The sequence below is a fragment of the Aedes albopictus genome, chromosome 1 (assembly GCF_035046485.1).
Source record: "Aedes albopictus strain Foshan chromosome 1, AalbF5, whole genome shotgun sequence".
Classification (NCBI taxonomy): domain Eukaryota; kingdom Metazoa; phylum Arthropoda; class Insecta; order Diptera; family Culicidae; genus Aedes; species Aedes albopictus.
Window position 1 is genome coordinate 153,304,155 of NC_085136.1, and position 12,760 is coordinate 153,316,914.

Consider the following 12,760-nt stretch of genomic DNA (forward strand, 5'->3'; position numbering starts at 1 on the left):
GAAAAGCTGGCTACGCCCTTGGCTTTACACTACCACAAGTTTGCATGATTGAAAAGCGTAAGATAGAATCTCTTTCACGCTCCGCCCGCGGTAGATCAGCAATCCCTACGTTGTAGATCAAATAGTTATGCTCTCTGTGTCGTTAGATTTACATCTGTTGAAGTACAGACTTCTTTGCCAATCCAATGGAAATGGTTCTACAAACTGGTCAACTGGTGTAAGCCAACTCGAAGATTCAGAAGTCAAACCATTATGTTCTGTACCATAACACTCGCAAACAAACTTTGTCAAGCGATTATGAAAGTCAAACTGCAGTGATTTTCCCAACCTTTCCCGTTGCTGACAGGCAGTTGGCACTGCTGTTGACCACTGTGGTCATGACATCGCGTTGTACTTTGCGGTTGCGAAAACTGATCCAAATACCGCGCCGCACCCCCGCTAGAGCAGGCTCCATTTCTACCCATTAGAGGAAAACTTGAACACGAATGCTGCGGCTGCTGTCCGGTCCTTTCTACAAGTGGCCGCAAACTATTTTCCTCCTACTTGTCCGCCACCTCAAGAGACGGAGGGTTTTCCGTCCACATTCGGGGCTAAAACTGTGCAAATAGCTATATAAGCTGACGATGGTGCAAAAATTTGAGCTCATTTCACCCAACAAACCAACCGTCAGTAAAGTGAAAAAGTGCTCCAAATCGCACGCCACAGCGAGTCAGCCAAGCCAAGCCAAACAGTTGCACCGCAGTGCAGCAAGATTATACGGAAAAAGTCAAACCGAATAGCCAATGGTGCTTTGCCGGTTCGACCGTTCGATCCCGTCGTCGTCGCAATCGTTCTTCTGCGGTGAGAGCTGGTGCTTTGAGTGCTCCGCGGTGGCGTGCGCGGGTGGACGGCGCGTAACGATTGGATTATTCTAGGTATACCTAGCCCGTGCACATGTGCGCTGCTGCACGACCTACGCGAAAAAAGTGAACTGAATTTGGAATTAGTTTGGTGCGGTGTGGCTCGTCTAAATAGTTGCCGTAGTTTTATCGAAAAGTTAATCGGTTCGGTTTCGGATTGGTTTGACTGGTGCAACGTACGTGGTGCACACTTGACTGGTTCATCTAATTTAAATACATTATAATTGCTAGGCTATTACTCTACGACCGAACAAAGTGCTAGAGTTGGTGAAAGAATGTGAAGGAAACAAAAAACTGGATTGGTTTCAGTTGCAACATATGCACCACTACTCAATGGGGGGAACAATCAGTGCAGAAAAGCTCGAATGTCGTGCGCATTGCGATCATGGACGAGGTGACGATGTTCTTTCGCGAACGATTCCCAGCAGTAGTGGAGTGTGGTGAACCATCGAGGAAGAAGATGTAGCTGAAATTAATGAAGCTTGTTTAGATGTGGAGGATAAATGAGGAGTGATTGACATCTCTAAAGACTATGCGAAGGATACGGTTGAAGTCATACAGTCAGATGTGAAGGAGCGGGAGCCGGAGGAGGACATGGACCCGAGCCCTCACAAAATTCCGCTTCACTACTAAAAAATATGAAACAAGTAAAATGTTGTCTTCTGACAAAATGTTTGTTATGTGTTATGGTCCCTATTGGAAGGACAACAGCTATCTGTTCAGCTTTTAACTTCTAGCTAGAGCAACATACTTACCGAAGATTCGTAATAAATTATAAATATTCATTTTCCTACCCGAGTAGTAGAAAATAGCTGAAGAATACCAAACTCATGTATGGAAAACCGAATACCTACATACAACCTGGATAAGGTATTAAGAAGCCCTGAATAAGAGGTAAAATACCTAAAATAATAACTGGTGTACAGGGGGTGGCCAAAATGTTTGGGATAGGCAACTTTTTTTCTCCCACAAAAAAAATCATCATGCTGTAACTTTTCATAGAGTGCATCAAAAAATTTCAAATTTTGACTGTTTATCCACCTGTTGTATGTGCATCATTGGTACAAATTTGGGCTTGATTGAATAATTTTCCGCGAAGTTAGAGCCCTTCGGGTAAGACACTAATTTTTAGACAACTCATTTTTGAGCTGTCATATCTCGGAAACCAGTGAACCGAATTGAATCAAATTTTCAACGTTTATCAACAATATATTGATATTTAATACAACGTTATAAAATGTAATATTTTCTCACGGTGAATTAAGTTATTCCAGGTTGAAATTTTTACCCATATAGAGGAAAATAAGTCAAATTTACAATACCACACAAAAATTACTAAATGTGATCTTCCTTTAATCTAAATAGGCTCTTATATATCTGATTAAAGATAACTTGAGAACAGAAGTGGAAAACCTTAGGACATCAACATTAAAATTTATTGACATTGACGTAAAAAAATTACATTTTTTTCGTGAAAAATCCAAAAAGTGTCAATCCATGATAACTTTTTTCAACGTCCAAAAAGTATCTATGTTTTAATAGTTTACGAAGCATTTGTATATTGTTAGTGTACGTTCAAAATTTCATTCGATTCGGTTCACAGGTTTCCGAGATATGACAGCTAAAAAATGAGTTGTCTAAAGAATAGTGTTCTACCCGAACGGTTCTAACTTTGCGAAAGGTTAATCAATCGAGCCCAAATTTGTACTAATGATGCACGTATAATAGGTTGACAAACCAAGGTTGCAACCATTCATTTGCAAAAATTTACATTCATTTGCTATTATCTCAGTTCAGAAGCATGCTATCGAAAAACAATGTATGGATGAATTTAACCTTGTAGTTTTATCTGAAAGTTTGCCGAATAACATTGGGGTCGCAAACGTATACCAAAGTCGTGAGCGAGCTGTGAAGGCAACTCTCCAAGCGGTGAATATAAATTTCATTCACGCTGTGGAAAGTTGCCTTCACAGCTCGCTCACGACTTTGGAATGCGTGTGCGACCCCAATGTTATTCGGCAAACTTTCAGATAAAACTACAAGGTTAAATTCATTCATACATTGTTTTTCGATAGCATGCTTCTGAACTGAGATAATAGCAAATGAATGTAAATTTTTGCAAATGAATGGTTGCAACCTTGTGACAAACTGTCAAAATTTGAGATTTTTTGATGCACTCTATGAAAAGTTATAGCATGTTGAACTTTTTGGTGAGAGAAAAAAAAGTTGCCTATCCCAAACATTTTGGCCATCCCCTGTATATTTTGACCATAACTAGTGAATAATGTCATCAGGTATGGCAATACCTAAATAATAATCGGCGATTTTTCCATAACTGAGTAATACCTGAAGCAGTCCTCAACACCAAACCAATAACTCGTTGAGGTATTTTAGCAATACGTACAAAATACCAAAGTAAGTTATTTTCAATACCACAATACCTTGTCTTGGAATGATACCTGGCTTTGGCTGTAGTTATGTGTCAGTTTTTTGTTCCTGCTCGAGTATACCAGCAATGATCTTCTTCTTATCCTTGGCATAATGTCCCAACTGGCATAAAGCCTGCTTCTCAGCTGTTCTATGCGCACTTTCTTAGTTGTTAATTGAGAGCTTCCAGCTCGTGGCAGATACGAACATACTCTTTACCCAAGGAATTCAAGGAAATTTCGTTTAAGAAAAGTTCCTCGACCGACCGAGTATCGTACCCATCACCTTCAGAATGTTCATGCTGAATACCCGTGCGCTTATCGCATCGGCTATATACCAGCAGTGATGCCGGCACCTAAAATCAAAGATATGGTTAGTCGAATAATGGCGTTTTAAATAAGACGTAATGACATTGTATGCTTCACTGACCATTCGAATGTGTTGACATTTCATGTATTCGACATATTTAGCCCAATTCGGATCAACTTGAGTGACTACTAACAGCGTTGCTTTTATCAATATAGTAAGCCTTTTGGGACAGCCGTTCTTGACCATGATTCTTCATAGCAGTGTGCTATGAAGATGGTTTTGCAATCCATAACACTAGTTTACAGCATTTTTGAACTCGGTAAGCTGATGATCATTTTTGGTGTAGAATCATGCCCTGAGTTCGAAAACGCGAAGGAAAAAAATTACAGTAGAGCGGAAATTTTTTCGACTTTCCATACAAGGTTGGTGATTTGAAATCGATTTTTGTTCTATTTTTAAGCAAAGTCGCTCACTTCAAACATCTCATTCTCCGTAATCAATGCTCCGATTGAGCTGAAATTTTTACTGTAACTCGCCTACATATGATATGTCAAGTAAACGTCGAGAAAGAATTTTTAGGTTGTTTTTTTCTTATTGAAAAAAATACATTTCTTCAAAAAATATTGAGAATTTTGCTAAAATTTAAGAAGATCGTCCCTAAAACTCGCCAATATCTTGAATTTCATCAATCTGACGCAAAACCTGTATTCAGATGATCGAATGGTATTGTATTCAGCTTTCAATTTATGGTAAAAGATTTAAAATTGGTTGATCAAAACGCAATATATTTGAATTTTAGTAAATTACATATTTTGAAAAGTTACAAAACTCGATATTGAGCTAAAACTCAAAAACTGTTCTACTTTAAATTTTTTGAAGGTCAGTTTCGAAATCAGCACTAAATTGTGCTTCAAAAATTTTGGTCGTTGACAGAAGTTCACGACTTTCGTTTTATTTTGTAAACTTGTGTAATCAATCAATCCATAAATTACATTCACGCTGTGGAAACTTGCCTTCACAGCTCGCTCACGACTTTGGTATGCGTGTGCGACCCCAGTGTTATTCGGCAAACTTTCAGATAAAACTACAAGGTTAAATTCATCCATACATTGTTTTTCGATAGCAGGCTTCTGAACTGAGATAACAGGAAATGAATGTAAATCTTTGTAAATGAATGACACAGTTAAAAATTTCATGTAATTTTACATTTGTTTCGATGCACATATTTGGAGCATCGAAATAAACGCAAAATTAGGTGATGTTTTAAAAATACACGACCTGTAAATGGAGTCGTGTAAAATTAAATTCGTTTAAATTTAAACGATGTGTTCATAAATCACGTAGCTGTATTTTTACAGCTTTGGAATGCATCTCACCAGTACCCATGATTTCCTAATGATGCCTTTTTGTCTAGAATTCGGTCCCTTCACAAATGGATCAAACATCAGATGTTTTGTTTTGTTCTGTTTTACCATAAGCTGCACGTTGTTCTCGATGCGAAGCGCATCGCAAAACGGAGCACCGGAAGATTACGCTGGGACTGCTGTTAGAGGTGCCACACTCTTAGAAAAAATCATGTAAATTTAAGTTCTCTTGGATGCACATAAAAGGAGCGGCCCATTTGACACAAATTTACATCTTCTATCACAAATAAAGTCGAGCTAGCAATTGCTAGAGCCGAATCGACAGATGAAACATATGAAAGTAAAATAATGATCGGGATTCGAACACTGGTCCGCTGATTGAGAAGCACGGTCTATACCACTCGGACATATATCCAAGTTGTAGGGCAAGTGATTAATGTAAAACAGTTTCTACCTACCTGGTTAGATAGGTTTGTTGACATCTTGTGCAATCAACTCGAGCTTACATGATGGATGGAAAATTCAATCAAATTTGCCATTCAGTCATGAAATGTTTACGTACGTTGATGGTTTACGTCACGTGTAAATTCCTAATTTTTTAAGAGTGCATTGCCGATTATGTTCGCTATGTTTGCCTATACCGTGATCCACACTCCACGCACTCGTTTGGCTTATGGTTTTCTTGTATCCACGTACTTAACGTTGAACTTTTCGTCATTGAAATCATCGTCATCATCAAACATTTGAAAGCAGTTTTTTCGTTCAAAACAAAAGTTCTTGCTATGAAAATATATTCACTGTACTCCACATAAGGAATATAATGCAGTGAATATATTTTCATGTTCCTTGTTTTGATTTGCAGCGAGAAAACTGCTTTTTATTTTCCGAAAAATGATGACGAATGCTTGAGCCTTAATCACTCAAAAACACGACACAAAACGTATAAACAGCGCATCCTCCGGTGCTTTCCGTAAGAACAACTCTTGCAATCGCCAGCAAAACAAAACTAAACCCAGGGACGCCATTTGTATTTTGAGTTTTAAACGAGTGATCGTGTAAATTTACACGATAGTTGATATTTCTAGCTTTGTCAACAGGAAATCGTATGCTTTTCAATTTATTTATAAACGCAAACATGAAAATGCAATGCAGTGCAATATTAACCCTCTTCGTGCATTAGGGTCATAATGACCCCTAAACGTGCACTAGGTCAGCGAGGTGCGCGCAAGCCAATGCACGAAGAAGGTTAAGATAACAAAAATGTAAAACTGAGTGTTTTTTAATGCTCAAAATATGTGCATCTATTTCAACTCAATTTTCAATCATTTATTTGTTTAAACTCGTGTATATTCACAGTGTGGAGCCTCGTAGCCGTGCGGTTAGGGTCACCAAGCTTCTAATCGCACCATGCTATGGGGTGAGGGTTCGATTCCCGCTCCGGGCGATGAAACTTTTCGTGAGAATAGTTTCTTCTCCGTATCCACTGGTGCATGCTCCGTGTGTCCCTTGTCTAGTGTTTAAGTTTCATTCAGTCTGTGCAGCCTCTGGCTGAAGACGGTGTCCGCGTCTTTTGTAACTACGATGTACATGTCGTTTAAATTTAATTATTTTTTCCTGTGTTCGCATCCCCACCGATCCTAAAGACCTGGCTAGGTGTCCAACAAAAAAGTCGTTCAATGAATAGTCTGTCAAGTCCAAGGCAGCTGTTTTGGCGCATTAAACGTCTCTATCGACAACCACCTCGGAATGTGTACGGTCGACTAAGCTATGCTAGGTTCGCAATCCGTTTCTTTCACGCGGCGTTTTTTTTTCTGGTGCTTCCACATTAGTTTGTAACGTTTCACGTTCAGCCTGGTCCCATGCTGCAACATGAACGCCCTTACTTACCTTACCAATCAGGCTAAGGCCGGGGTGGCCTCTGCTGTACATAGTAGCCGTCTCCATTCTACTCGGTCCATGGCTGTTTGTCTCCTGTTCCGCACTCTGCGTAGGGTCCGCAGATCTTCCTCCACTTGGTCGACCCACCTAGCTCGCTGCGCTCCATGTCTTCTTGTACCGGTCGGATGACTCTCGAGAACCATTTTAGTCGGGTTGCTATCCGACATTCTGATGACGTGACCCGCCCACCGTAGCCTCCCGATTTTCGCGGTATAAACGATGGTTGGTTCTCTCGGCAGCTGAAGCAGCTTGGGGTTCATTCGCCTTCTCCAAACTCCAAGCCCCGTCTTTCGTTCGAAAACTCCAAGGGCGCGTTGGTCCTCTGCAAGTAGGGTCCATGTTTCGTGCCCATAGAGGACGGCCGGTCTAATCAGCGTTTTGTAGATAGTTAACTTCGTGTTACGGCGAACATTATTCGATTGAAAAGTTTTGCGGAGTCCAAAGTAAGCACGATTTCCTGCCACAATGCGCCTCTGAATTTCTCTGCTGGTGTCGTTGTCGGCGGTCACCAGTGAGCCCAAGTACACGAATTCTTCAACCGCCTCGATTTCATCACCGTCGATATAAATTCGGGGTTGCGGGCGCGGTGATTCCTCCCTGGAGCCCTTTGCTATCATGTACTTTGTCTTCGACACATTAATGACTAATCAGATTCACCTAGCTACACTCTTTAGTCGGATGTACGTTTCAGCCATCGTCTCAAATTTACGAGCAATAATATCAATATCATCAGCGAAACCAAGCAGCTGAACGGACTTCGTGAAAATCGTACCACTCGTGTTAATCCCCGCTCTCCTTATTACACCTTCTAACGCAATGTTGAACAGCAAGCACGAAAGACCATCACCTTATCGTAACCCTCTGCAAGATTCGAAGGGACTCGAGAGTGTCCCTGATACTCGAACTAGGCACATCACTCGATCCAGCGTCGCCTTGATCAATCGTATCAGTTTATCCGGGAATCCGTATTCGTGCATAATCTGCCATAGCTGTTCTCGATCGATTGTATCATACGCCGATTTGAAATCGATGAACAAGTGATGTGTGGGCACGTTGTATTAAAAAAAAAAACGGCAATTCTGCAACACCTGGCGGATGGCGTAGCGCGTTCACCCATGAATCCAGCCTGGTATTGCCCCGCGAACTCTCTTACAATCGGTGATAGACGGCGGCATAAAATTTGGGAGAGTACCTTGTAGGCAGCGCTCAGTAGTGTGATCGCGCGATAGTTCCCGCAATCCAACTTGTCGCCCTTTTTGTAGATGGGACACACGATACCTTCCATCCATTCCTCCGGTAATACTTCCTCCTCCCAAATCTAGGTAATGACCCAATAATGTAGTGCTCTCACCAGTGCTTCTTCACCGTATTTTAGAAGCTCGCTTGGTAGTTGATCTGCCCCAGCGGTTTTGTTGTTTTTCAACCGGCCAACCTCCTCCTCAATCTCTTGGACGTCAGGGGCCGGAAGTCTTTCGTCCTGTGCACATACTCCCAAATCTGTTATCACGCCACCTTCGGTACCCACAACGTCGCCATTGAGGTGCTCATCGTAATGCTGCCGCCACCTGTCGACCACCCCCGATCGTGAGAATATTCCCGTGATTATCTCGGCACATGTCGGCTTGTGGCACAAAGCCTCTGCGCGAGCGGTTCAGCTTCTCGTAGAACTTTCGTGTGTCCTTAGCGCGGTACAGCTCTTCCATCGCTTCGCGATCTCGTTCTTCCTGCTGGCGCTTCTTCATCCGGGAGACTGAGTTCTGCCTGTTCCGCGCCTGTCTGTAACGTGCCTCATTCGCTCTCGTACGGTATTACAGCATTCTTGCCCATGCTGCATTCTTCTCGTTTTTCAACTGTTTACATTCGCCGTCGTACCAGTCGTTTCTGTGATTCGGAGTCGCGAAGCCTAGTGCTGTAGCCGAGGTACTACCTATGGCAGATTGGATGTCCCTCCAGCCATCTTCAAGTGTAGCTGCGCCAAGCTGCTCTTCCGTTGGTAGGGCCACTGCTAACTGCTGCGCGTAGTCTTGAGCCACTTCTACGTTACGCAGCTGCTCGATGTTGAGTCGCGGCGTTCGACTTCGACGCGTGGTGATAACTGTCGAAAGTTTTGAGCGCATGCATACAGCTACTAAGTAGTGATCCGAATCTATATTTGCACTGCGGTATGTGCGGACATTGGTTATATCCGAGAAGAATTTACCGTCGATTAGAACGTGGTCGATTTGGTTTTCTGTTTGATGGTCGGGTGATCTCCAGGTGGCTTTGTGGATATCTTTGCGGGGGAAGAAGGGGCTTCGGACTACCATACCACGGGTGGCTGCAAAGTTTACGCATCGCTGGCCGTTATCATTCGATACGGCGTGCAGGCTGTTTCGCCCGATTACCGGTCGGTACATTTCCTTCCTTTCTACCTGCGCGTTCATGTCGCCGTCAACGATTTTCACGTCACGCGGCGAGCAACCATGGTATCCGTATGTTTGCTCTAACTGCACGTAGAACGCTTCTTTCTCGTCATCGGGTCTCCCTTCGTGTGGGCAGTGGACGTTGATGATGCTGTAGTCAGGGCGCAAAATTTTCGAGCAGACGAGGTTATGTTCACCGTACGGCAATTTTCATTCACTTGCCTGCATATTCATACTCAGCTGCTCCATACTCATTTGTCAACTGAATGAAAGTTAATGAATATTTGTAAACATCTTACAAAGTGTTGAATTACTGATAAAATATTAACGTTTCGATTACATTTAACGGTGCTTTACACAGATCTTTTCCTATTTGATTCTTGTGGAGTGTTTTTGGAAGGAATCGTAGTCAAAAACGTAGGTAATTATGAAGATGTTTCTCGATCGGCTTCATATTCAACGACTACGAATTGACTGACTGTGTGAGGAGGGAAATGAGAGAGCGAAAATGATTTTGTTTGGTTTGAATGTTCAGTGCAGAATCATTCAAATTCGTGCTGTTTTCAGTCAATGACTATGAACATTTTGCACCCTGGCTGTAGTTGAAGAAACGGCCATTAACTCTTAACATGCACATCCTTGCGTTGATCTGCTGCCACCCGATCACACGTTGTCGCATCTTGCCAACACTATAAATCCTGTTCCCAGTTCATTGGTTGTGCCACACTGCCACAGCTTTTGTAGAAGGTAGCCGCTCGATGCCCGCTTTTCCACACTTTCTGTCCAGTCCAACAAAGTTCCTGCAACGCCACGATGTCGAAGTTGCGGGGATGTAGTTCGTCGTAAATTATCCTGTCACATCCTGCGAAACCTAGTGACTTCCATGTTCCAAGTTTCCAATCGTAGTCCTTATTTCGTCGCGTGGGTCTTTGCCGATTGTATCGAGTCGTATTTTCTTCTATGTTATTCGCAATGGGGATTTTTACGGGTGGCTTATTGGGCCTACGCCAACAATCCTGTCTCGCCGGAGGGCCATCGTGCCAGTTCTGTTTAACGTCCCAACCAACACTGGGACTACCACGCTGATGGGGTTACCACCTTGGATCTAGCTGGGCGTGGTGCAGCGTTTCTTAATCAGCCGCTGGATGCCAGAACAGACGCTGTTTGAGCCACACCTCCTTGGTGAACAGACGCTCGGGTCGTACCTCCTCAATCTAGCCGAAGTCAGAAGGATAAGAGTGCCCAGGCTGCATTACCAGCTAAGCACACAACTCTTAGCTGGCGGTCTTTGTCATCGTTTGACCCGTGGAAGCATGAGGTAGGAACTTGTGAGGACCAGAGCTATGTTGGATGCTCTCCTTATCGACTCACCGTTTTGCAGCCCACACACACATGAACGCCCAAGCTTCGTTATTTTCCTCTAAAATCGCTCCGGTCCATGTACCCGACAGCGCTCTCGTCTTCAACTGTACTCCAGCAGTTTTCTAGAGGGACCTCATTGGGTTGCTTCAGTCACGCTAGGTTTTACCGTCGCGGCCGCCGGTACCGTATATTATTGATGACTGAGAGTTTTGGGCGCAGCTTAACCATTACCAGCTCGTGGTTAGAGTCGGTATAAATGCCAAGATAGGTGCTGACAGCGATAATGTCGAATGAAATGCCATTCATCATAAGAACGTGATCGATTTACGATTAAGTTTTCTGCGGTGATCCCAATGAGTAACGCTAACGTGTTGAACATAACAAGAACCAATATTAGACAAGGCCACAACAGATTTTCGTAACCAATACATTTCTGTCGTTCTGAAGTCTGTCTGGGCTCTGTCACAAATCAATGTCTCAAAAAACTAAACATTCATCAAGTTATCTGTTTGTGATGTTGATGTGCGTGAAAGCACGTGGGCTTTGTGGCCGAGCGGTTAGCGGCGTCAGTCGTTTAGGCGTCTCGTAAGCCTCGGAGTGTTGGTTCCATTCCCGCTCCAGTCGGGGAAAACTTTTCGTCAAACGGAAAATTCTCCACTGGGCCCACTGGGTGTTTATATGTGTTGTCCGTTGTCAAATGTAAGTAATGTTCAGTCTGTAGAGGCCGCAAGGTCGAAGACGGTGTAATTGTCTTTTTTTAAAGGCCCTAAATGGACTGAAACGTGTTTGTCTACTAGAAGCTAATTTACATTATACATTAGTACAGGAACATAAGTCATGTGCCTTTTTCGATGTACCATTGTATTTTATAACTGTTTTGTTGTGGCTTGTTAGTCTTAGCAAAATCAAAACGCTGTTACGTTGTTTTATTTTGATTTTGTCAAGACTGAGAAACCACAACAAAACAAAACCTAATAATATATTAGTCTTGTATTTATATAACAATGATTACTTCAGTGCCCGTGGTTACTTGGACACATTCAAAACTGTACCGTTTTCACATCACTGAAAGAAAAACATCTTGACGGTGTGGTAAAATTAAAACAATGGCGCACTGATTGATACTAACCTTCCTTTGGTGAGGTAAAGCGTAAAAGCACTTGCTGCTGGTAGCACGCGTCTCTTTAGCATATGTGGCCGTGAATCGTGATAAGTACCAAAGCCATACTAGTTAAGGTCAGAGGTGGTTGATCTACGGAACCTACGGAACAAATTCAGATGACGTAAAAAGTTTAAGATCATTACGACGCTTTAGAGTTCCTAGTATGGAATTACAATGTAGTACCCGAGTGATCAATTTCACCCGCTGATCAATTTGACCCCGGTTTACGGTACTCACTAAACAGAAAAAATTGCTGCGTAAGCCATGATTTTCAGCTTATTTGAAATGTATCATGATTTTGCGAATGAAATAATCATGGATGCCTTGGTGATCGTGACGTTTAATCAGTTTAATCAGTTTAAGCTGTTAAGTGTATCCCCCTATTGTAATTATTATTAGTTTATTAAACACTTTACCACTCGGTGACGTAAATAATTAACGTCATACTTTCGAGTGGAAGGTGTTGGTTCAGCAAAGTGTGACAATCCTTGCCAAAAATCGTAGGTTTTATACAAAAAGTATGACATAGGGGGAAATGGGGTTAGAAATGGACAATTTCACGTGATGTTATTTATGGACGCTCCCCCAGAGTGGCATTAGTATCGAAACAAGTATTTAGAATATTACTTATAATTTTGAAGGACTTCCTCAAAGATATTCTGGTTGATTTGAACGCTTGAGCTACGGATAAACTTTTTTTTGGAGAAAAGATTTGGTATGTGCAGTTCCAGAATAATCTGAAAGTGTTTCTAGTGCAGTTCGTGGTCAAATTTCAAGAATATGTTTCTCCAGGACAAATAGTAACACTGTTAGGAGAAGTAGAAAGTTACTACATACAAGTATTCATCGGAAAGTGCTTCCAGATGTTTCTTGTAAAAGTCCGCCAGAAGTAAGTTG

At 42.3% G+C, this 12,760-nt stretch overlaps 1 protein-coding gene across 2 annotated transcripts in view; it reads left to right on the forward strand.

Moving 5' to 3' along the window:
* Positions 1 to 641: 641 nt before the first annotated feature.
* Positions 642 to 12,760, forward strand: part of LOC115260964 (pupal cuticle protein 27) — a 59,543-nt gene continuing 47,424 nt past the window's right edge. Inside the window, exon 1 of one of the 2 annotated variants that reach the window (XM_062845604.1) lies at positions 642 to 914. The gene's annotated coding sequence lies outside the window, so the exon portion shown is untranslated. The other variant, XM_062845605.1, reaches the window with a different exon arrangement.